General features: G+C 43.0%; 2 long non-coding RNA genes across 5 annotated transcripts in view; one reads left to right on the forward strand and one right to left on the reverse strand.

Annotated features, from left to right (window-relative positions):
- The first annotated feature begins 2,842 nt into the window (after window positions 1-2,842).
- LOC131838843 (uncharacterized) overlaps window positions 2,843-26,498 on the forward strand; it is an 80,545-nt gene continuing 56,889 nt past the window's right edge. For 3 of the 4 annotated variants that reach the window (XR_009356713.1, XR_009356714.1, XR_009356711.1), the window contains exons 1-5: window positions 2,843-3,376; window positions 5,607-5,787; window positions 6,234-20,855; window positions 22,177-22,337; window positions 24,457-24,579. This is a non-coding gene — a long non-coding RNA (uncharacterized LOC131838843). Of the gene's footprint in view, window positions 3,377-5,567; window positions 5,788-6,233; window positions 20,856-22,176; window positions 22,338-24,456; window positions 24,580-26,498 lie in introns of all 4 variants that reach the window. The other variant, XR_009356712.1, reaches the window with a different exon arrangement.
- Window positions 5,493-12,673, reverse strand: LOC131838845 (uncharacterized). The gene is made up of 3 exons (XR_009356716.1): window positions 12,606-12,673; window positions 7,924-8,027; window positions 5,493-5,654 (listed from the first exon to the last, which is right to left on the reverse strand). It is a non-coding gene; the product is annotated as an uncharacterized LOC131838845 (long non-coding RNA).

Below are 26,498 nucleotides of genomic sequence, written 5' to 3' on the forward strand. Positions count from 1 at the left end.
TGCGAGGTTAGTAGTAGTGAATGGAGCCAAATAAAAAAAAACAGCAGCAGGTACCTTAGGCTAAATCCTTCTGCATCTTTACTGTTCCAGAGGGATTCTAAAAGGTCACTTTCCTCAGAGCTACCCTAATTATCCTTTCCTCTGCCTAATGGCTATGCTGCAAGCTCTAGTCAGATGATAGATTTTTTCCAACAGGTCAATGCATCATTCTAAACAGAAAACTCTTCCTCTTTTGCTAAGAGTTTAAGTGTGTTGACAAAGTCTAGATTATAAATTTGTAAGAGATCCTTTAAAGTAGGGACGCCTACAAATTTAATGAACTCCAGGATTTTCTTGACAGTCCTGGTCTATAATTGATCAGGCATTGCCGATTTATCTTTTTTCCTCACATTTTAAATGCCTGCTTCTTTCTCTTCTCATGCACACTTATGCATACACTATAATTTCTCTCTGTCTATGTATGTTTTATCGTGAGTGACTGAAACGACTGAGACATTCCGATCCCCTCTACCTCTTTGACTTGGGAGCTCCCCGATGTGACCCCCAGCTCACCAGCCCATTGCTTCTCCCTGTGGTGGAGTGTATGGCTCCCAGGAGGAGGAGACAGAAAACGAGTCAGTCTGGGCTCTTCTACATCCTGGTTGGATCTCTGACCTCCTACTTCTTTGTCTGAAATAGATGCACCGACCACCGTGTGCCCCCCTGGTGGGAATGCAAGAATGAGAGAGGCAGTACGCATGAACGTGGTCTGTGCAATTACCTGCTTCCACCCGGAGGATACTGGCGGGGCGGTGGGGGAGGGTGTCACAGGCCTATGAAAGTGTAGAGTTGGGGGAATGACAGACCCAAGTCTCCTAGGAGTCAGTGCTGGACAGAAACAGGTCACCTTAGCAACACGTCTCCCCGGGCCACCATGGTTGGGTTCATCCTCCTGAAGTAGAAGCTGATAGTCCTATACCTGGAAGGAGGATCTTTCTAAAGCTTTGAAATTTACAGTATAGAAATTGTTGGACCCTGAGATCATCTAATTTTTGTTGCTCAGGTAGAGATGACTTCACTTTACGCTGTGAAACAAAACATGCCTGAGTTCTCAGTGAGGCGCTCTGGAGGCAGGACCCTTGCTTAAGGAGGTCCTGGGAAGGGAGAGATGTGTTCCAGGCAGAGGAAGCAAAAACGAGCTTCAGGGAGAAAGCAGACAAGCAAACCAAAGACAAGAGGAGAGAGCCAATGCTCGGAACGCCAGTCTGGGGGACTCACCGGGCAGGGACAAGGGTAGCTGTTCATGCTGGAGTCTTCCTCTTCTCCCCAGGCCCTCTCTGTCCTGCCCAGCGGGTCCAGTGAGGGCCAGTCTGTGTTCCAGCTGCTGGTGGCCCTTTACTGCTTGCCTAGCATGCTCCCTGCAGAGGGGCAAGGCAAGTGTTCCTCTCCCATCTGATAGCACAAAAGAGGGAAACTCAAGAGGTTAAAGCATGGAAAAGTAGGGTCTCTAAGAGTTATTTGTCCACCTGTGTTCCGGCAGCATGATTCACAATAACCAAAGGATGGAATCAACCTAACTGACAGTCAGGGGATGAACGGTTAAATAACACGTGGTCCATACATAAGCTAGAATATTCTTCAGCTGTACAACAGGAAAGGAACTCTGACACATTCTATAGCAGGGATGGACCTTGAAGACATTATGCTGAGTGAAATAAACCAATCACAAAGGGACAAATGTTGTACGGATCCATGTGTATGAGAGGTCTAGAGTAGTCCAGTTCATAAAACAGAAGGGAGATGGTGGTTGCCAGGGGTTGTGGGTGGGGGTGAGGGGTAACTGGGGAGTTATCATTTAACGGATATGGAGTTTCAGGTTTGTAAGATGAAAATGTTCTGGAGATTGGCTGTATAACCATATGAATATACCTAACGTTACTAAACTTAACATTACTAAACTTTAAAATGGTAAAGAGTACATTTTACATTATTTGTATTTTACCACAATTTAACATAAAAATTTAAAAAAAGAAGTAGGACACTAGTGTCAAGTCAAAGAGCCAGAGTTAAAACTATTTGAACTCTACTTCTGACTCAAAGTCTGTAAAGCTTCACTGCACTACAGGGAAGTGAAAAGAAGAAAACCAAAAAAAAAACAACAGAAGGGGAGTGCAGTGACCCCGCCCTCTCTTCTTCCTCCTCACTTTCAAGAGTGGAGTTTAGTATCTGGAGACCTCTAGAACAAAACTCCTTTCAGAGGGGGTGGGGTTATACTTTTTTCTCTTCCCTTTGTGTTATTGTCTATTTTCCTAAGTTTCTATAATGAGGATGGGTTACCTTAGTAAGAGGAGGGGGAAAGTGCTGATTCTCTTTTAGAAGAGAACATGGTGCCCACACCTTTGACCTGCTTGGGTGATCATAGTTACAGACGTTCTGCAGGGGTGAAGCAGACTGCGGTTTCCTGTGTGTCACCAGCCTGTGCCCTTCCAGCCTGGGGGCAGCCTTTGCCCGTTTTTTCCCCTTCATTCCCCCAGCCCCGGCGCAGGTGCCCCATGTGGACGGCCCTGGCATCGGGACTAGAGGACCACACCTTGGGTAGCCATGCTGGGACGTGGAACCAGCACTGTGCTCACATCAGAAAAGCTGCATGTGACTCCTGGCCCTCTGTTTCCTCATCGGCTGTGTCCTGTCTTGTGAGATTGTTAAGAGCACAGAATGAGACGCTAGATGGCAAGCGCTCAGTGCCATCTCTGGTCAGGCCACCCTAGCTGTCATCACCGCACCAGCCACTGAAACTTTCAGACCCTCAACATCTTTATCTGAAAAAAGAAGGGGTTGGGTTGGGTTAAGCCCTAAGGTTTTCTTCAGTGTTCGCCTTCAAAGACTATTTGGTTGTTTCAATGGTAACATGGAGTAGTTGTAACTTCTAACAAGGTTGTGCTATGAGTGACACATGATGGGAAATACTTAGCCAACAATCATCATGTCATCATGTGGGTGGGTGTGGTCCAATGGGTGGAAGGATCGTGGGCAGACAGGGCAGACCTGAGCTCATGGGGCTCATTGAGCCTGAGGGCTCCCCCTGGGCTCATAGGGCTCATTGAGCCTGAGGGCAGCCCCCTGGCTGCTCAGGCCAGCTGTGAATGAAACCCTGCCCTGCCAGTTCCTGTGGGTCTACACGTGCTGACAGCATTGGGAAGTCAAAATGAACCACCAAAATGGAAAAGAACCGAGCAAACGTGTCATTCCTCCACAAAGGACTTGGTTTCCCAGCCTCAGAGAGCTCAGGGGGCGCTGGTGGAGGTGATAGCTCCTGGAGGTGATAAAGAGGAGGCCCAGAAAACTTTGAGTGGCTAAATACTCCGCCTGGGAATGAAGAGATCCGAGAGAAGCAGAGGTGAGTCCTAACCACTCCGACAATTCCTTAGAGAGAATGCTGTTCTGATGCATAAGTTTCTGGGTCCAAGGCCCGTCAACCAGGGGACACCAGCCAAGTCCTTTAGTTTTTATGAAAACAGTAATGCTGTGGTTACTTCTAGTAGTAGTACCAGTAACGTAGCATTAGCTCTAGTGGTACTGGTGATGATGATGACGGCGATGAAGGCAGACTCCACCAAATGCCACTCGTAACTGCTTTACACACATTGTCTGAACCCTGACAACAGTATTTGGGCATTTATTACCACTCCCAGGTTATTGAACACAAGGCCAAAGCCCAGAGAGGTTAAGCAACAGGCCTCTGTTTTCCTGTAGAGACCAGCAGAGTTTAACTTGGTTTCTTAAGTGGAGTTGGACAAGAAAGATGAAAGCCATCTCCCATGTGACCCTGATGCCGTATGGAGCCGCTCCATGTGCTGGGCGGCCCTTTCTCTCCCTCCTGCCTCCTTTTGGGACCTGGGCTTCCAGCACTTGTAACTGCATTTATTTACATTGCTCTGTTTTCACCACGTAAATATAGCTCTCCATCCTGGCACAGGAAGCATAGTTAGCTGGGATCGGTCTATTTTCATGAACGCTTTAGTAACACAGAGGGCTGCAAAAACCATTTGAAGCAGGCATCATGGGCTTTGGCATCTGAACAGGGTCTACACCTTCCTCACTTTGTCACGAGAAGCCAGATAATCCCCTCCCCATCTAGGTTTCCTCCTCTTTACGTTTGAGTAAATGGTCTCTTCATCTAGTCATTCTGAAGTGCCACCGGTAGGATGAACCGAAAAGTTCTTTATAAAGAGTAAATTCTCATAAAAAGACGGGGCATTCTTCGTTCTTGGGGGGGGGGATCTTTTATTTTTATTTTCTTATTACTAGTCAATACTCATTCACATCTTTATTATTCACATGCATGAGAAAAAAAAATCTATCATCTCTTCATGCAGAAAGGAGAATAATAGCAGGTAACACTTTAGCATAGGTCTTCCCAGACCTTCTGTCTAAAGGAAAGGTGCCCTTCTCTTGTAATTCTTTCTTTCTTTCTTTCTTTCTTTCTTTCTTTCTTTCTTTCTTTGACAGACAGAGATCACAAGTAGGCAGAGAAGCAGGCAGAGAGAGAAGGAAGCAGGTTCCCGCCGAGCAGGGCTCGATCCCAGGACCCTGAGGTCATAACCTGAGCTGAAGGCAGGGGCTGTAATCCACTGAGCCACCCAGGCGCCCCATTGTCTTGTAATTCTAACTTGGTAACAACAGGTGCTGATGAAGTGGAGAGGGAGAGGGCAAATGTACAGGAGACATATGGGGAGTTGGGGCTGGGGCTGAAGGGGAGCAGTGGGCACCCATCCTCGGAAGCCCCAGACCGGCAGCTAGGAGAGGAATTTTTTAAGGCAGATATGCTGGTTAAGTGGGGGAGACAGTAAAAATGAAAAACAAGGTGACCACTTTATTGAAGTAAAACATATAAATGTACCTTCATGTAACAGTATCTTGAAGGGACAAAGCCTCTTCGTTAAGTATGTGACAGCAGATTGAAGTTTTAGATAGACTTTTAAAAACTTGAAAAAAAAAAAACCAGCTTTAAAGTAGAGAAACAACTCAAAGACAGTCAGGGAAACAATCTAAGTTCAGAATCTTCTAGAAGAAACAGAATATCCCAATTATTTTACATTTGTCCCATCTGCACCAGCAGGAAAGCTACTTTCCCTCTACTATTTATTAGAAGCAAATGGTTTGGCTTTGATGCGATGTACTTCCTCACTCATATTCCATTGCTTTGCATAATAACAAAAACAAGTGCAACTGGCCAAACCAGTTTGTGGACAAACATACACACGTCTCTTGGTAACCCCACACTGTGGGAGCAGAAGTGCGCCGCTGACCCCGAATCCCGCTTCCTGGGCACACACACATCTCTGCCGCCAGACAGAATGTTTAAGTAAGCACAAGGCAAGCATCGGCTGCCTATTGGAAGATGTCTAATATAGGGTAAACACAGAGAAAAACAGTTGTGTCCATGAAGATGCTTTCGCCGCACGTAACAGAAAAAGGGACATAAGCTGGTTTTTAGGGAATAAGGAGATTTATTACCTCAAATAGCAGGAAGTTTAGAAGTAAGATGGGCTTGATTCAGGGATTGAGCTATGTCACCGGGGCCCCAGGTTACTGCCATCTCCTCACGCGGCTGTTTGCGGCATCAGCTTCATCTTGCAACCATGGCCAATCCTGGAGCATCAGGTTTCCTTTTTCTGGTTCGGCGGGAGAGAGAGAGAAGCAAGAGGAGTCCACCCATGGGATCAGGTCCGTCCCTTCCGTCTGACCGGCCCCCACCTCGGCCCCTTGCCCATCCCCGGAGTACTTATAACCATCGTCAGAGAAATGGTAGGTGCTGACTGGTTTAATTTATCAACACCCTTTCCTGGAGTGGGAGAGGAGCTCGGTTTCCCACTCCTGAGACTCTCAGACGCTGGGTGAACACTTGAGCAAAACTAGATTCTGTTATGGAAAAGGAAGGGAGGACAGGACGCAGGGGAAGACGGGGTGACTCCTACAGTAAGCTTTCCCTAGTTCGCAGCATGGCTGCTGGCCAACGGTGTTCCCTCAGAACATGGCATCCTCCACTCTTAGCGAGAGCAGCTCAAAATGACAACGGGGAAGCACAGAAACTGGTGGCACTTTAATTCAGGATCACAATTGTGGATGGGCTCTCCACGGTGCCAGGCGGCCCGCCCACACATCCCCTAGTTGGTCACCGTCCTGCTTTGCCAAGAAGCCTCTCACAGCTTCTCTCCCCTTCCACTCCGACACCTGCTTTCTGCTCTCCTCAGATACACTGGCTGACTCCTTTCTGCCAGACTCCACTGAGGAAACAGAAGCTGCCAGATTGCTCCGTAATCACCTCTGCTGTGTGGCCTGCCTCTGCCCAGGATGCTGGCTCCCTGTGGGTGCGGTTGATGACCCGGCCCCTGGCCCTGGACCCCCACCCCAGGTCACCTTCGCAGGCCCTTGCTCTGGCAAGTGCCACCCCCGCCCCCAACTCTATGAGCAGACAGATCTTTGGGAGCTTGCAGCTTAAAAACAAAGCAAAACCACTCTTCCTTGACCATCCTTCCATCCTTTCAACAGCATGACATCTTCAAAAGGTTGCATAGAGTCACCGGCTCCCGTGCCTCAGTCCTTCCCCTCTCAATTCACTGTCCTGGACTCTCTGAGTCCACCCGCCATGCCACTGAACCGGTTCTAGCCATGGTTAGGAGCCACCACGATTTGCCAGAGAGCCGCTTGCGACCTGTATGGGAGGTGACCCTCAGCGCTTTCCTCAGCCACCCTCTTCTCTCAGCGTCTACAGCACCCGCTCTCCTGGGAGGGTTTTCTCGGTGGGTTCCGTGCCTGCCACTTGCCTTCTTTCACTGTCCTGAGCATCCTGAGTCTGACCTGGGGCCTTCCTCTCTCCTCCCTTCCTCTCCCTCCGTCCCCCTCTGAACTTCCAGACTCATTCGCCCCAGTTTGTCTGCTCTGCTCCCCTCTTTAAACCTCGTTCCCTGGCAGGTGATGGGCAGATTCGGAGTTCCCACCCAAGCTCCCCATCACGGCTGCTGGCCCTCTCCGCTTCCATGCCCGATAACATCCCTAACCTGCCGTGGTCCACATGGGGCTGCTGGTTCCTCCCCACCCCGTGTCCCTCAAACCTGTTGCTCCTCCTGTCTTCACCATCTCACTGAGGGACCCCACAATTTGTCCCCTTATGTACTCGTCAGCAAGCCCTGTTGTCCCCTCCCCAAGAAGAGCCTAATTCCTCCTGCTCTTCCCCCTCCCAGGCTCCAAGCTGCAGCCACAACTCCCCCTTCCCATCCCCAAACCACTGTGATAACCTGATACTGCCCATTCCTGCCCTCCACACGGGGCCAGAGCAGCCTCAAAATACTAGATCAGATCATCTCACTCCCTAGTGCAAACCCTCCAGTGGCTTCCTGTTGTGGGCAGAATAAAATCTAGATTTTATCTAGAGTAAAATCTCGATACCTTATCATGGCCTAAGAGGCCCTATTGGATCCAGTCCTGACCCTTCTCTGACCTTTGCAGGGGAACCCAGGCGGTAGACACCTGGAGCCTCTTCTGGCCAGTGCCCATGCTGGCTTGTTCCCACCCAGGGGCTTTCAACTCGCTCTGCTCCCTCATTTACATGACTGGGTCATTCCTGTCACTCAGGCCTCAGCTCAAAGGTCATGTCCACAGAGGCCTTCCCTAGCCACAAAGTCTAAATGAACCCCTCGCTCCCCATCACTCTCTACCCCGAACCTTGTTCTATATTTGTTCTCGAAGTTAGCGCTATTTAAATGATCTTTTCATTCATTTATTTATTTATTCATTTATTTATTCTCTAGCTCCTTCCCATTTGTATAGACTACACCCACCAGGGGACAGTATACTTGTTTTTGTTCTGTGGCCTCAGCACCTAGAGCAACAGCAGGAGCCAACAATAGTAATTCGCTGAATGACTCCATTTGCCTCACTTACCTCTGTCTTTCCCGGGAATGGCCCCCAGAGGGTGCAGGACAAGTAGCTCCCTCCTCTTTCTGTTGCCACTGAACTCACGTGGCAACAGCTCCTGTCGCTCACACCTGGAGGAAGGCAGGTGAGGAAAATCTAGAACTTGACTTCCCGCGCTCACAGACGAGTGGGTGGTGGGAGATGAAACATCAGAAAGCCACAGGGCTGCCGTTTGATAAATGGCACGAGAGAGAGGGAAGCGCAGGTTGACACTGAAACTCAAGGAGGAGCGTCTAGCACGGGAGGGTGAGGTCAACCAGGTTTTCCTGGAAGAGGGGATGCCGAAGGGGAGTTTTAAGGATTGAGAGGAGTCAGGTAGGTGGAGAAGGGATGGAAGGTGGGAACCAACACTGCAGCAGAAGGAGTGAGGGAGGCTCACAAGTCTTGGGAAGCCATGGGGAGCGCGCAAGGAGGTAAGGAAGACTGGAGATTGAGTTCGAGGAGGACAGGAGGTGGGCATGGGAAGGTAGGAGACTGGACGAAGGAAGAGACCTTATTGTTAAAGGCCTTGTAACAAAGCCACCGCCGTTCACTTTTATCGAGCTCTCACTATGTGTGAGGCACCGAGTCCTCTCATTTCACCCCCTGACAGCCCTGTCGTCGGGTAGGTTCTGTCACGATCTTCAGTTTACTGGTGGGAAATGGTGAGTGACTATCCTGAGGACGCACGGGAAGTAAGTATGGACTCCGCATCAAAGCCCTTGGAAACATATTGTAAATGCTGTGAAACACAAGCCCTGGGTCTCCTGTGATATTTCTTGATTTCTCTCTCTCCCTCTCTTTTTAGAAGGGGAAGGAGCAGAGAGAGAGAATCTTAAGAAGGTTCCACACCCAGCGCAGAGTCCCGCACGGGGCTCCATCCTACAACCCTGAGCTCATGACCTGAGCTGAAACCAAGTCTGATGTTTGGGTCACCTGGGTGGCTCAGTTGGCTAGAGGTCTGACTCTTGATTTTTGGCTAGGGTCGTGATCTCATGATTGTGAAATAGAGCCCCATGAGGGGCTCCACACTCAGCACGGAGCCTGCAAAAGAGTCTCTCTTTCTGCACCTCCCCGCCAAAATAAATATATAAATAAATCTTTAAAAAAAGTCTAGCATTTAACTGACTGAGCCACACAGGGGCCCCCTTAATTTCTCTCTCTGGGGCTTAGCTTTCTTTGTGATAAAATGGGACTGATAGCAGTGTGGAGTTTGTGAGAATTTAATGAGATAATTCATACATATAAAAGTGCTTAGCACTGAATCAAAATTAGTTCCTGCTCAGTAAATATGAGCTACTACTGTTATTATTAAATTTCTGTTTTTGGAAATATTGATACTGAAAGACTACTATTATACCTGGGGATTCTTTTTTTCCTTGCAGTGGAAATAGGACTTGACAGAGCCTAGAGTCTGACTGGCTCTCCTCTTTCATTTATGATTGGTATCTCAGTTTACTCCTTTATACCATATTGTGAATGTCTAACTTTGGTTCTTCCTCTTCTCTTCCTCTTCTTTTTCTCCCCTTTCTTTCTATCTGCTAGTATCTTCTTAGATCCAGATTGACAGATAAAAATACAGAACTGATGTTTCCATGGAAGAATTAATGCTTTACATTTTTGTTTTCTTATCATAAAGTACTGCATGCACACATTAAAAAAAATTCTTAAAATACAGGGGTGCCTGGGTGTCTGAGTCAGTTTAAGCATCTGACTCTTGATTTCAGCTCAGGTCATGATCTCAAGGTGGTAAGATTGAGCCCCACATCAGGCACAGCTGGGAGCCTGCTTGAGATTCTCTCCCTCTCTCTCTGCCCCCCACCTCTCTACATAAAATATTTTTTAAAAAAGTCTAACAATGCAAACGGATAAAACACGAAATGTAAAAGCCGACCTCTTTACCCACACCCTCATATATAATGTACTTGCAGTTGAACATAATCATCTCTATTATTTCTTTTTTCCCAGAAATTTGTATGTGTATAAATATACATGATCTTTGGAGTTTCATTTATAATAATACTGTATTCTGCCCAATTTTTTCACTTAAAATAATTTAGCTTGGAGATTTTTCTTTTCACTATGGATAAATGTATTGATTCTTCTGAACAGCTAGGTAGTATTGATTTCACAAGTTATTATAGTTCATTTAATGCTCTCTTGATAGACATTTAAATTTTGCCTTGTTTTTTTACTCTTACAGATAATATTACCATGCTGTCCCTGTACAATATAGATTTGCCTCCTTGTGCAAGTGTTTCTGTGGGAAAAATTCCTGGAAGGAAAATTTGCTGAGTTAAAGAAAATGTGCTTTTAAAATTTTAATAGTTATTGTCAAATTGCTTTCCAAAGATGTCGTGGCAATTTGCATTCCATTAGTAATATGCGAGAGTTCCTATTTCCCATATCCTTGAGAGTGAACAAAATTTAATTTTTGTGAATATACTAAGTAAAAAAACTATATTTGATTTTATCTTACATTTCTTTGATTATATAGAAAGCTGAAAAAAATCTTTTCACATGTTAATTGTCTATTTGCTTTTTTTGGCTGCAAACTGTTTACCTTTGCCTATTTTTTCATTGAATTGTTTGTTTTTTATTCTTGCTGATTTTTAGATCTGTTTGTGTATTAAAGAAATTTATCTCCTTCCTGTTACATAAATTACCAATTTTTTTTTCTATCCTGTGGTTTGTCTCTTGATTTTGTGTATGGTATTCTCTGTCTTGCCAAAGGGCTAATTTTTTATGTAATTTTGTCTTTCTTCTATTATATGTCTCTTGACCCTCACCTGTTCAAAATTGGGGGAAAAAATTACCAATGATTTTTCTAGTATTGCTACAGTTTCGTATCTTACATTTTTAAGTTATTGATTAAGTTAGAAATGATTTGAGCCCAAGAAGTGAGGTAACCAGTGACTTGTCTGGCACTAACATTTCTGAATTATTCATATTCTTCCATGGACTTAAAATATCATTTATACTCTAAATTCTCAAATGTATTTAGGTCTATTTCTGGGATCTCTGTTCTCCACTAACATTTTGTTATTTCCTGTACTTTCTCTGCAATGTCTTTCTGTGTTTCCTGTAATTTCTCTACCTGTAAGATGTCTTAATGTTGGGTAAAATTAGTTCTCCCTCCTGTCATTATTCTGTTTATAGTAGTACCGGCTATTTTCACTCCTTTATTATTCCAAGCGCCCTTCGTATCATTTTGTCAGGTTCTCAAAAAAAATTCTGCTGCCATTTGGGTTGGAATTACAATTGCTTCAGGGAAATGAAGCTATGTTGTTCCGTTTACTTCTGTCTTCTTTTATGTTCCCAAATTAATCAGGATACTATGGACTATGCTGCAAGAATAATTAAATGTTTAAATCTCAGTAGATTAATTCAACAATGTTTTGTTTCTCATGCATACAAATTCCAATGTGGTTCAGCTAGTCTTCGGGATAAGGGTCCATTTCAGTAGCAACTGCACTGCCCAGGCTAACCTGATCTTACAGCTTTGCTCTCTCAACTCGAAGCCTCCATAGACTGTGGGAGAAACATTTATGGTTAAACAATTACCCATGTGCTCCCTCAGATTTCTGCCCTCCCCCCGCCCCCGAGTAGTTACATGGGGGCCATTAGACTAATTCTAGACAATGGGTTTTGAACTGAAATGATGTGTCTCACTTTGGGGTCAAAGCTTAGAAAAACCGATGTGAATTTTTCCTATGCTCTCTTCCCTTGTTGTCCAATTGCTGAGACACTCAGTTGAAATGATATGGTCAAAGGCAGATAGACTCCCTGGAGACTTTCGTGGCTCATATCAAACCTGGTGTGCACATGAAATAACCTTTATTGTGTCAAGGTCACTGAAATTCTTGCCATGTGTGTGCGAATCTGTATATATATATATATATATATATATACTGTTTATATGTGTGTATGTATACTGCATATATGTGTGTGCGTATAGATGTATAGATGTAGAGATACCTCCTATCCTGACTAATATAAAAATTAATACCAAAAGTGATATGCTGCTGGAAAAAAACTTCAAATATTGGCTTGGCAATCAGGTAGTAACAATGAGAAAACTGATTTTAGAGGCAGGAAGAAGGCAAAACATTTGGTAAAGGTGTTCCTTGTGATTATCTTAAAGGTGGTTCATTTACCAAACTTACAGTTCAGTGAGGAGATGTCAGGAAACAGAACTTTAGGATTATATGTGGTTGCTGGGGCACTTGGCTGGCTCAGTCATTAAGCATCTGCCTTTGTCTCAGGTGATGATCCCAGGGTTCTGGGATCAAGCCCCACATCGGGCTCCCTACTCCGTGGGAAGCCTACTTCTCTCTCTCCCACTCCCCCTTGCTTGTGTTCCTTCTCTTGCTATGTCTCTCTCTGTCAAATAAATAAATAAAATCATGAAAAAAATTATATGTGGTTGCTACTGATTGTGTTTAGCAAAGTATTGAAAGAGAGAGAGAGAGAGACAGAGAAACAGAATGAGTTGAAGAGGGTTGGCAAAAAAAGCAAAGAAATAAAGCTTATATAAGAGGTCCCTCAGGGATGCCTGGGGGGCTCCATTGTTTGTCTCATCTCCATAGCATCTGCCTTTGGCTCAGGTCATGATCTCATGGTTCTGGGATCAAGTCCTATTGGTCTCCTCATTTAGTGGGGAAACTTACCCCTCTGCCTGCTGCTTCCCTCCTGCTGTGCTCTCTGTCTCTCGCTCTCTCTCTGACGAATAGATAAAATCTTAAAAAAAAAAAAAAAAAAAAAGAGTCATCCCTCAAAGAGAACACTGAATGTGGTTCCTTGCTCAAGGTAATGGCTGGAAGCAGATAGACAGAGCCTACTATATTTGTGAGAGAGTTGTACAGGACCACCAAAGAAACCATAAAGCTGTTCTTCAAAGCCCAAGTTCCCAACCTCAATTCCAGGCAGGAAATGGGCTTTGAAAGCTGTGTAGTCCTATGGAGAGACAACACCCCCAGTGCCCACATTAGGTATGACCCAGGAAGGTAACAGAACAGGAAAGATTTCCCAGTCGGTGGTGCCAAGAAGTTCTGAGAACTGTCCCACAGCCTGGGAGTGGACCTGGGATGTTGTGTCTGTATCCATGATGTATTGTTTAATCAGGGTAGGGCAGTTGTCTTATGTTTGCCTAATCAGAGTCTATGAGAAATTTGAGAGTGGGACGGAGACGTTCCTTTTAATCTGAGAGGCTTTGTTGTTCTGAGGTAATAAGAACTATTGTGGGGGTTGACCATCTCTCAACCATCAAGTGTGCTGAGAATTCTGTAAGGAAAGCTCATCTTTTCTTTAGAGAAGGAAAACAAAAATGTTTCTTGTGCAGAAGCAGAGATAAGAAACCATAAGTCTGTTATACTTATGGGAGGAGGAAGGAAAGAGAGAGAGAGAAATATGATTCAACCTGGTTCTCTGGGAGCTTTCTATTTCTCCTGGCTCCCTCTAGTTTAAGTCCCAAGCTGCCTCCCATGGGTTCTAGGAGATACCCCTGCATCATTATAGTCCATCTCCTTTTCTTGTTTAAGTTTGATTGTGTTGGTTTCTACCTTTTAAAATTCAAAGAACCTTAAGGGAGGAAGTTCCCATACCTTATCACTGCAAAACATCTCCAGGAAGGCACCTCCCCTTCCTTCCTGCTGTATAGGTTACAGTCACAGACATGGCAATGAGATTTCTCAGCCTGGTCTGATTTAAAGTCAATACAAGGGAAACTGGAATATTGACTCATGCTTCCATCCCCACCTACACTGGCCAAATTTAAGGATTATCACTTAGCACCAACACTAAGAAAAGCAAGAAAGTCAAATAAAACATAATGATTCCAATTTGCCTTGGAGAAAACTCTCCTCTTTATTTTCCTTATCCTTCACTCTCCTGAGCTCTGGAAAAGTTATTTCCTATTCATCTCCTTTCTTCCTTCCTGCAACATCCCCCACCTTCCTTTCTCACTCTTACTCGATGACCTTACTGCTATTCCACTGAAAAAAAAGAAATTGCCAGAAGATAACTTTCTTTCTTTCTTTCTTTTTTTTTTTTTTAGATTTTATTTATTTATTTATCAGAGAGAGAGAGAGAGTAAGAGAGAGTGAGCACAGGCAGACAGAATGGCAGGCAGAGGCAGAGGGAGAAGCAGGCTCCCTGCTGAGCAAGGAGCCCGATGTGGGACTCAATCCCAGGATGCTGGGATCATGACCTGAGACGAAGGCAGCTGCTTAACCAACTGAGCCACCCAGGCATCCCAAAAGATAACTTTCTTACCCTTCCAGACTAAATCTGCTAAACTACCAGCAAGCATACGTGTTTTCTTGGCCCTCAGTCCAGTGCTTATCAGCACTGTCCAAGAGAGTTGTCCTTGAGGATAGAGATGTCCATATTGTCTCTGTTCAATACACAGGTTGCTTGCCACATGTAACTATTGAGCATTTGAAATGTGGCTGGTGCAACTAGGGCACTGACTTTTACATTTTATTTAATTTTAATTAATTTAAATTTAAATGGCCACATCTGGCTAGTTGGGTGGCTGCTGTGTAGGATAACACAGATACAGATAATTCTTGAGTTTCACTATACAGGGAACAAAGAAATGGGGTGGACAGTCACAGAGGGATAGGATCAGAGCTGCACTTTTTAAAAGGATGGATAAATGATATTTTAGCACAGGAGATGGAAATGATCCAGTAGAGATAGAAAAATAGATGAAACGGGAGAAAGCAGAGTCAACTGTAGAAACAAAGTAGATCCTAGGTAAAGGCAGGCCATTGCATATGGTGGCATAGTCTCATATGGTGGCCACTAGCCACAGGTGGCTATTTAAATGTATGTTTGTTAGAACATCATGAAATGTTAAATTTATTTCTCAGTCACGTTAGTCATATTTCAAGTACGTTCCATATTAGATGTAATTTCTATCACAGAAGAAATTGCTGTTAGTTAGACAGTGCTGCCTTTTCCTTTCTGTCTTCTTTTCGTATTATCATTCTGCGTTTTGCATATTTTAAAAAAGTTTTTTTTTTAAGTTTTTAAGATCGCCTTTACACACATGCATAGATTTGAGAGCCAGAAAACCCTCCATTTTTTTCATTCTTTCCCAATTCTTTTCATTCTTTCTCAATTTTCTACTCTCCAAGTCATCACATTGAATTTTTTTATCTTTTTCAAAAATATTCATGTCTCTAATTCTAAATAATTTTCTTGTACTGTTTCTCAATTGTTTTCCAAGGTCTGGACACTGCTGCGATTTCTTATGAAATGTGTGGAGTTAGCCTGCCCACACCACCTCCTCTATCTCGCTGCACACACATGAACACTTCCTGCCCCTATCTCTCAACAGAGTCAAACAATTATTATGGTAAGATCCATATTTTGTGTTTTAACCCTCCGGCAACTTTAAATCACACTGTAAAATCCAAAATCCTTACCGTGATGTGCAAGACCATCCCTCTTCTATCCCCAGGCCACCCTGTTTTACCCTTGTTCGCCACACATGGTTCACACTACGCCCTTGCAGTCCCTCCAAAATGTTTTTATTTCAGGGTCTTCCCACTTGCTGTTACTGCTGCCTAGAATGCTCTACTCACAAAGCTCTCTCCTCCAGTCATTCAACTGTCGCCTCCCCAGAGAGACTGTCCCTGGACACCTTACTGGATGGGGGAAACTCTGGCATTCTCTATCCTTTTGTTCAGTTTAATTTATTTAATTTAATTTATTTTATTTATACCTTACTGGATGGGGGAAACTCTGGCATTCCCTATCCTTTTGTTCAGTTGATAAAATCCCACAGGTCCTAGAAGTATATTTAATTATCAAATCTTCTTGGCTAAAAATATATATCGGTCTTTGTTGACCACATAATTCTAGTGATCAATTAGGATACGTTCTAAAATCTATTGATCCTGAACAGTACCTGGCCTTATGTTTTTGTTTATGTCTGTTTGTTCTCTTTGTTCTCCATTAAAACATATGCTTCATGAGAGGAGGGTCTTAGGCTTTTCTTTCATTCCAGTGTCCCCAGCACCTAGAACGTCCTCTGGCACATAGTTGGTGCTCTGGTGCTCGAAAGTTATTTGTCTAAATAAATGAATGAGTGAGTAAATTGATGAATTTAGCCATTTCCGAAGCTAAGCCAGTTTTGCATTCACGTTGGTGGGAAAAGTGAGTTCTGTCCAGGCCAACCCACAGAAACCATTCAGATACTGGCCATTTTCCACAGGCTGGGAAACTGTCCTGGGAGGTAGGGTTCAGACTCATCATCTCCTTGGCTCCTTATGATGACCTCTTAGAAGAGCACAGAGCAACTTGTTTCTTTGTTCTTTTAAAGTAATCCTGTCTTAATTAGGAGGTAGCATGGACATTCCTTTTTCATCATGGATCATTAGTACCTTGCTAGCAAATCACTTACATAGCTCCTGTCCGTGCTGGTATCACTCTGACTAAGTGTTATAGATCAGCTTACTTGTTCTCCACTGGGCAGAATTTGCTGTTATAACATCTCCTCCATCCCTTCCAATAAACCAAAGATGGTATTCAGTGAAGTTAGGACAAGAGCTCAGTAGTCTAAAAAGGTAACTCAGCCCTATTGTTACCATCTTAATAGTTGATAAAATCCCACAGGTCCTAAAAGTGTATTTAATTATCAAATCTTCTTGGCTAAAAATATATATCAGTTTTTGTTGAACATATAATTCTAGTGATCAATTGGGATACATTCTAAAATCTAGGACAAAATACATTTTCAAACGTAACTTCTATTTCTTTCGCAAATGTAATTTTATTTTTCTCACATACGCAATGTCTTCATCGCAGAAATCTCAGAGAATACAGTTAAACAGAAGAAAACTGAAAACATCTATAATTAATACTATACCCTGAACATTTATTTGCATAACTTCCAGGTCCTTCTGAGAGTACAGTTCAATGTATGCATAACATTATTAAATAAATAAGCTTCACATTCTTACATGGAGAAGATCCTCTGGAAAAGAGGTGGGTATAAACAAAAATGAATGCTTTTGGATTCAATAAAAGGATAAGATACCTTTCATCAGCATATTTTTGGCCATTAATATCAAGCTTGGCTATTCATAAAAGTTCTGACCCTTGAATATTGTGTTCACTGTTCTTTGTAGAATAACCAAAAGAAAGAAAGAAAAGAAAGAGAAGGCAAGGGTAGGGTAGGGAAGAAAGGGAAGGAAAAAAGCCTGTGTTAATTGGCGGTGATGCACGTAGCCTCAGTCTATGTAAAGTAATGATCTGAACAAAAACCCTGAACACATATGGCTAGTAGAATAGCTGTGGTTAATAATGCTTATGTAATCCAAATAAAGTTAATGGGTTTTAGGACCAATCCCTGGGATATTTAAGGTCAAAGAGAATGAAATGGGATGTGAGGGTGATCTGGCTGGGACATCTGTTGTGTCCCACTGATCCGCCAGGGTTGATTCGCCTGATCTGGCTGCCTCGGCCGGTGTCCACGTCCTCCATCACCGCCCCACATATGTCTCTCCCCAAGCAATGTGCTGGGGGGGAAGAGGACCACTTACCCAGATAGAGGAGTCTCCCGTCAAGGGTATAGGAATAGCTGGGCTCCTCACTAGAACTTCAAACAAGCTCTCAAGGTCCGTCCTAGAAGCTTAAAAAAAAAAAAAAAAGAAAAGAAAGAAAGAGAAAGAGAGAGAATTAAATGAAAACCAGGATTCTCAATCTCAGAAAAGATTGCTACCAAAGACATATTATCCAGTCCCTCAATTATATCCAATGTTTGGGGTCCAGTTTTTCTTTTTAAAATTGAGCACTTAAATAAATAAAATAATAATAATACTCCATAGTGTATATGGACCACATCTTCCTTATCCATTCGTTTATTGAAGGGAATCTTGGTTCTTTCCATAGTTTGGCAACCGTGGCCATTGCTGCTATAAACATTACCTTCCCCTCTTTTTTTTTTTTTTTTTAAAGATTTTATTTATTTATTTGATAGAGAGAGATCACAAGTAGGCAGAGAGGCAGACAGAGAGAGAGAGGGGAATCAGGCTCCCTGCTGAGCAGAGAGCCCGATGCGGGACTCGACCCCAGGACCCTGAGATCATGACCTGAGCCGAAGGCAGCGGCTTAACCCACTGAGCCACCCAGGTGCCCCACCTCCCCCTCTTTTTTTAATAGAATGGCAGCCAGAACAAATATTTCTTTCTATTTATTCAAAAAATAATAAACCATTTTGAACTCACTTATTTTGCTAAAGAAGTAGTGGACCAAAAGGAAACATTCAAGTATTATCAGGACTGAATCTAAATTAAACTCATAGTCCTTTTCTTTTGAATTTCTGCTCTGAGGATCAGTGGGACTGAAGAGATGTTTTCCACATATGTAGAGGTAGAGGAAAGGTTTCTGGGCCCTGCTGTGGGAGTAACTGATCCTCAGAGTCATTAGTACATTCTGTCTGTAGGGCAAGGGCACATAGAGTGATCTCTGCATGTACTTTGTATCTCATGCTACAAAAGCTTCAGGGGTTGAACAGCACAGCTGTGCTTTCCACCTTCATCAGGTTCATTGCTGAGGAGGAGATGAATATGAAACAAACAAGTCTTTAGGCCCAAAGGAGAACGAATGACTTTAGGAGTGAATAACTGGAGATCCAATCTTTGTCTCCAGGCTTGAGGTAAAGCCTTTCTGAGGAAGTCACCATTCGGTGGAATCACCTGATAAAAGTTGAAGAGGAAGTTGAAGGAGAGGTTGGTCTCCACCCCACCCCTTCCCCAGAACTTCTGGTGAGAGGCAGCAAACATGGAAAGTCTCAGAAGCAGGCCTTCACCAAACTATAGGAAGACCTCTGTAGCTAAGGAATGAGTAAGGGAGAGATGAGTTCTTGGCTTATTCTACTGCTACACGTATAAGCACCATTATTTTTTTCAAAGATTTTACTTATTTATTTGACACAGAGAGACACAGTGAGAGAGGAAACACAAGCAAAGGGAGTGGGAGAAGGAGAAGCAGGCTTCCCACAAGCAGGGAGCCTGATGCGGGGCTTGATATCAGGATCCTGGGATCATGACCTGAGCGGAAGGTGGCTGCTTTATGACTGAGCCACCTAGGTGCTCCTATAAGCACCATTATAAATAGGGATGGTGGATATTTGGGAAGAGAACTATCAAACTGTGGTGTTAAATCCACAGAATACAAAATCACCCCCTTCCTTTTATAATTCTAATCAGTCCTCCATAGTTTCCTTTCTTTGCTCTCATCTGAAAGGTTGATGGGCTCCATAGTTCTGTCCTTGCTCTTGGTCCTTGTTCGTTTTTTTTTTTTTTTTTTAAGATTTTATTTATTTATTTGACAGATAGAGATCACAAGTAGGCAGACAGGCAGGCAGAGAGAGAGGAGGAAGCAGGCTCCCTGCTGAGCAGAGAGCCCGATGTGGGGGCTCGATCCCAAAACCCTGAGATCATGACCTGAGCCGAAGGCAGAGGCTTAACCCACTGAGCCACCCAGGTGCCCCTCCTTGTTTGTTTTTATGCTGCACACTCTCCTGGAAGATCCCTGGTGTTTCTCAAGCAGGTCTGACAGGCTTCTACCCCAGGGCCTTTGCCCATCCATGTCCTTCCACAGAGGACTTTCTTCTTCCTGTCTTCTCATGGGTTACACTCTCTTATTCTCTCTCCTATTAGGCTACATCTGCTCAGCTGTAGCTCTTCTGAGAGGAATTCTCTGATCCCTTAACACTCTCTATTTCCTTACTGTCCTTTATTTTTCTTGAGAGTACTAATATTACCTGGCATTGTATGGTATTTTCTTTTTTATTCTAGGTCTTCTTTCAACTAGATTGTAAGTTCCCTGATCCCAGAACTTTGTCCATTGTTCACTGCTGCATAAACATTCTAGCTACCCATATAGTGTTACTGGTACAAAGTAAGCAATGGGTATTAGTTTCACGGGCAGATTAATGAGTACATGAATCAATGATGGAATGAAATTCATACTGTCCATGGATTCAGCTACTACCCACATGCTGATGACTCCAAAATCTACACTTCCTGCCCCTCCCTCTTGAAAGCCAGATCCACTTACCCCAACTTCCTGTGAGACATATGTGTTGTCACGATCTAGAGGCACTCACATTTACTTGCCCCAAACGGAACTCATCACCCCCAGTAACCTAAACTTGCTATTCCTCTTGTGTTCCCTTCTTTTGTGAATGACTCCACCATCTGCCCCTTTGCCCAAGCCAGAAACCTGAGAATCATGTTCTATTTGTTCCTCTCCCTTATCCTCCACATTCAGTCTCTAAATCCTATTGATTCTACCCCCTTTGGCTTGATCCTTGTCCTGTACATCCCCACTGACACCATCTCCTTCACTTGTTTATTGCTTCTGACTACTTGACATCCCATAAAGCTTGTCTCCCACCAATTCATGCTTTACTGTGCCACCAGGGAAATCTTTCTATAGTGTGCTGTAGTCATGCTTACCAGTCTCCAGTGCCTACTCTTTGCTGAAAGTTAACAGCCAAGCTTCTAGGTATGACATGCAAAACCACTTAAATTAAGTCTCCAACTAAATTCTAGAATAGGTCTCCTGCTGGCTCTCCTCTTATCTCTGTTTTTGCTCCACCACCACCATTCACAGTAGCACAATGATGAGCAAGGAATATTTTCAATACATATCTCTGGGTCACATTCTCAAAAAAAGTATGTTTTTCTTAGTTATGCAGGACCTTCATGTTTCTGGATAAAGGGGAGAGTCCTTTAAGACAATGTCTCTTATGATGATGATACTCTTAAGAGAGTCTTAAGACCTTTCCAAAAGTTTGCCACTCTGTGGAAGGTGTAGAGCTATGCCTTCTGAAGGAGCCTGTTCCCAAGTGTGAAAGGAAGACCTGTTATGTTTTCAACTTCATCATTTCCAGGGAAGAGGTAAGCCTTTAATTTGTACTCAGAAGGTGCTCCTGACACCGAGAACTTCCCCATGTCACTGACCTGACTCCACGATGCTGGAATTGTTCCATAAAGGAACTTCATAGCTATCTCTGCATTGGTTTACACAGCTTTCAAGGAGAATAGGGAATCTAGTTCCTCTTTATAAACCTAAATGGAATAACCAGTGCCCATAAGTAGAAGCTATAGTCATGCCTACTCATCCTTGGGTTTAATAAGAGGGATACATTCTTGGAAATTCAAGCTATCTAACAAATGAATCAGCTGTCTGGCAAGATAATGACTTCCCCATCAGTGAGGATATTCAAAGAGAGACTAGATATCTACATCATAGTTATTAGATGTTTCAAAGGAATCATATATCTGAACAGGTGTTGAATAAAATGAGCACAGATGTCCCTTCCTTACTCTGATATTCTTATTTGTCTCTGAGTCAAAGGATAATTACACAACCCTCCATTTTACTTTGGTTGTATAGACTTAGACTTTGGTTAACAGATGGGAAAACAGATTCTGAAACTAAAAGCCCAGGGATTATTGTGCCTATTTTTATCAGGTGGTTTTGTATAATCCTGAGATTTAAAAAAACAAAACAAAACAAAACAAAACAAAAAAAAACACTCTGAAGAAAGTTGTTTGTAGAATGGATTTCATCACAGTGAGTATTGTCACAGTAAAATATTTCCATAGCAAGTATATTGTCACACAGCAAATTATGAGGCACTGTGATGAGCACTTTTCAATGTATTAAATAATTTGGACCTTTTTTTCAAATTTATTTATTGGAGTTTGACAAGAACACTTTTTTTCCCTTACATTCTATTGGTCTGATTCTGTAAAATGAGCGGCTGGTTGTATCTAGACTTTTGGAGCTACAGGTTTCAAAGTAATGATCATAGAGCAGGTTTAAATTCATTTAAAGATTCAAGCTCTGAAAAATTATATATAGTATTAGTCAGGATCCATTTGAGAAAAGAGAACCCATTTACGTATTTCTAGCAGAGGGAACTTAATACAAAAATTCATTAAGAGGATGGTGGAAAGCCTGGAGTAGCAAGAGAAAAATAATCAGGTTACTGAAAGAACAACCACAGGAAACCAGTGCCTCCCTGAACCATTCCTGCGTGTCAAGAATGGACACTCCAGAACAGGCCTCATGGGGGCTGCCAGGCCAACCCCCCCAACATCCTCCACCCCCGGTGCTAGCCCAGTTGCATTAGAGGCTGCCCTATTCCTGCTGCTGCCCCCACCCCAACTGATAGCCAAGATGAGAAGAGAGTCACTTCTCCCCTCTTCTTAGGTTCCAGGGTTCCTCAGAGCCTGCATCCGATGGGAAGCCAGGGAACAAGGACCTGGGAAAGCACAGCTGGCAAGATTGCAGCCCCTAACCCACGAAACAGCGTACAGAAGAGTAAATGAGCTAAGACCATACGAGCATAGGACTCTAAAGCCTAGAGACTGGTAATATTGCCCTCCTTTTCAAAGAGGGGATTAAAATGATTTCTGCAAAGAGTAAACCAATTAGAATGACACCAACTTCTAGCAAGATTCTAGAATAGGAGACGAAAGGATTGTTTCTGTGTCTTTACATAGGGAGAGGAGAGTCAGAACAAGCCAACTGGGGACTCCTGAGTTATTGTGTTCACTACCTCTGGAAACCAGATAATAGAAGGGCCAAATGTTAGCAACCCAGAAGATAGGAAATACGAGGAGTCTCGGGGTATAAGTGTCTAAGAAACTTGTCCCAAATCAGGAACCATTTTAGATTAGCATATAGTCACCTGTTCCGTTGAAGAGTGCGCATGTGTGATACTTCATGAACAGAGATGAGTTTTTAGATCTGGAAAGACTGCAGAGATCTGCTTTATCATTGTAAGGTGGCTGGGAGTCAGACCGTGAGTGCCTTCTCTGAAGTCACACAGCTGAAGATCGGAGCAGAAATGCAATTCAGGTCTCTTTGTTTGCTCTCAGTGCTTTACTGTGCATGACTCCCCACAAAGGATTGAGTATGATGTGGCTGCACTTCTCACAGTTCTGGAGCCTGGGAGTCTGAGATCAGTGTGCCAGTGTGGTCGTGTTTGGGTTAGGGCCCTCTTCTGGGTTGCTGACATCTTGTGTCCTCACATGGTGGCAGGGGCTATAGAACTCTATGGGGTCCATTTCATAGCAACATAAAATTCCATTCTCATGGGTTCCGCCCTCATGACCTGAGCACCTTCTAAAAGGCTCCACCTCCCATACCCATCACATAAGGCCTTAGAATGTCAGCATATGAATTTGGGGGGATGCAAACATTCAGACACACAGCATAGGATCCACTTAAGTATCATTCACTAAATTCCCCCTTGTAGACATGCCACGTGCCTGGGTCTGACTATGTTTTATATGCATTCTTGAAAATTCCTACCATTCTTTAAAATACTGTATATGTATGATGTAGGGATGACTTCTGCTTTAAGGGCAAGAAACAGGTTCACAGGGTTGTCATGTGCTCATAGGAGGAGGAAAGTCTGACAGGTGAATGAATCTCTCTGACCCCAAAGGGCATGCTCTTCCCACTCTGATATATACTACTTGTTTACTCAACACTTATCCAACAAATACATGTTAACTCCTTTTTTTCTAGAAAAATCAGAAATTGTACCTCAAGTATAGTACTTGAGCAACCTATTAAAGAAATAGAAATCCATTTATAAACACAGGCCAATGCCATGTTCTAATAAAATAAAATAAGCTTCTAGATGCTTAAAGTGAACTACTACTTCTGAAATATTCATGTGGCTCCCAGAGAGAGGTTATTTAGCCATTGATAAGATTCTGGGACTTCATTAGCCTTAATAAAATTAGGTCTGATTCTTTAAATTAAGCAAGAATAATGCAACACCGAGGACAACTTCTGGCTTGGAGTAGAATATTGCCTATGGCTGGGGTTCTATCACTAATGACACGAAGTATTTGGAAGGGCTCGTGAACATTTGCAGTCTGCAGTTACTGGGAAACCAACAGTAAGGCTAATATATTGTTACTATACTAGGGAACTACTTTATCGAAGACAAATGATCTCTTTGTACAGAGAGTTTAAGAAAGGAGATTCCATTTTTTTTTCCTGCTACATTTATTCCCAAAGGACCCTGACTAACCCCCACAGAGGTGGGCTATTTCAGTGGAGGACCAGAGAGCCAACAGGTGAGGCTGTACATGGTCTCTCACAGCTGTTCAGCGCAACATTGTAGCAGGAAATCTCCTTAGACAATAGGGAAAAGAATGAGTGTGGCTGTGTTCCAGTAAAACTTTATTTACAAAATGGGAGGCTAGGGAGAGGACTAGAGTTTGCTCATTCCTGGGCTACAGTGTTAGAGGGCACTGGGTAATAAAGGTTGCTTCTGCTTCTACTTACATGCCCAAGAGACTATCAAACCAAAGAAGCCTAGGGACACTTACTAATTTTTTAATCTCACTGTAAATATTGGGATACTCAAAGCCAACACAGAATATGACTTTTCTCTAATGTGAATGTTGTACTTATTTTAAAGGGTTTGGTTGGAATCTTGGGTGTTAATTTATCTGTTGTATTTCTTAGTGGCTCTGAATAAACACAGAAAAGAATTTAGATGCAAGTCATGTAAAGAGGCCAGGATGAGCTTCCAAGCATTCAGAATCTTACAATGATGGTGGTGCTAGATTGGTATTTGATGGAGAGATGGTGAGTATCTTTCCAACTTATTTATTCTGCCAACTCTGAAACTCTAGAACCACGCAGATTAGTAGCAGCTAATTTCACCTAAACACGCTATTAGAATTTTCTGTGACCAAAGGATATGCCAAGTCTCCTGAAGTACTAATCAAGATTAAACAATTTTTCATGATGATTCTTGGTTTTGTATATGTGTTTAACCACTGGAGGGATGTATCATCTTTTAGATTGCTGATAATAACATATTCAATAAGGTTTAGTGACTATAATAAATTAATTCTATTATAGCTCTTTTCTCTAGAGATTTTTTTCAGGGTTATGTTTCTTATAAAAAATGATATTCATTTTATATGTTTTTCTGATGGAGAACCACTATGATAACATGAAAAATTCATTATATCCTTGGAGTCTTGGTTATTAATCTCATTATGATGTTGTAGCAGGTTAGATGTTGGAGCTCAACTGTAGGTAAAGTCCAAGTAATTTTCTACTTGAATTCAGTAATAAGAGTAGTACAGTGGGAAATGGTACTACGGTCAGTAAACATGGCCTGAACTGTGACCTGGAGAAGATACCATGCTAAGCATCACACATATCTTATCTCACTTAATCCCCAAAATAGCCTAATGATGGAAGTGTAGTTTTACAAATGAGAAAACTGATGTCAGAGAGGTGATATAGTTAACCCAAAGTTAAAGGACTGAAATCCAGGTCATTCTGATAGCAAAGTTACTGCTTTTAAGTACTAGGCCAGGGATTCTGAAAGTGTGGTCCTTGGACCAGCAACATGAGCATCACCTGGGAACATGTCAGAAGTGCGAATTCTCAATGCACCCTCTCCTTGCTGAATCAAAGACTCAGAAATGGGATCCAGTAATCTGTGTTTTTACAAGTCTTCTCCTGGAGATCCCAATGTCCACTGACATTCAAAAACCTCTGTACTATGCTAGATTGCATTTAAAACAAGTACAGAACATTGAACAAGCATTGGTTTCTCAGTTAATTAAATGCCCTAGGTACCCTAGGACTTCATGGTGCTCCCAGGAAGCATTAGGTTATAATAGTTTATTTTTATTACATTACACTCATTTCTGTATATTGTAAGGTTAGATTATGAGACACTGTGCCTAAACAGGCAACAGAGTTAGAAACTCTGTTTTCCAAGTGGGAAAAGCCCCAGAATAGTCTGTTTAGAATGGCAAACAGAGGCAAATATGAATAAATGCTATTCACTGGCCAGCCAAGGCCTGAGAAATGTTAAGCCAAAAACAAATTCTATACTTGGTATTTATCAAAATACCCCTTGCTTTTATGATTTCAGGGTAGCCAGAAATTCACCTACTTGATAACATTCCTTTGAGCCAAACTCTGAAGTCATACTGGTGGTGATGGTCGAAGCAGTGAATGTGACGGTGACAGAGAGTGATTAGTGGCCAAAGAGATTGGGTGACTTTTTAAATCACAAAATAACGGACCTTATTAGTGATATTTGTAATGGGATATTTTAATGGATACCATCAGTGCTACAATTGAATGGGATATTTTTAGCAATATTTTTATGAATTTATAGACTCACAAGGGGTAAAACACCTCTCCCACCTCATCCTCTAGTCTCTTCTCTCCCTCTCAAGCTTTGCAAAACCCTGCACATGTATGTGGCTCAAAATGCCAAGTGGATGGGAAGTTGCCACGCAGGGAAGAAAGAAAATCTCACTCCTCTTTAATACTTACTAGGGGCTTTTTTCTTTTTTTTTTTTTTTTAAGTTGTCCTGAAAAGGCCACTGTTCCCGACCTGGTAGCCCAGCACATGGGCCATGCCCCTACTGACACAGGCCGGGCTGGTGTTGGGAGGATCAGGGGCACACAAAAGTTTGGCTGCATTGAGAACCTTAGCACAGGGAATGTAGGTGGCTGCCCGGGGCCCTCCT

This window comes from Mustela lutreola, chromosome 8 (assembly GCF_030435805.1).
Source record: "Mustela lutreola isolate mMusLut2 chromosome 8, mMusLut2.pri, whole genome shotgun sequence".
NCBI lineage: Eukaryota > Metazoa > Chordata > Mammalia > Carnivora > Mustelidae > Mustela > Mustela lutreola.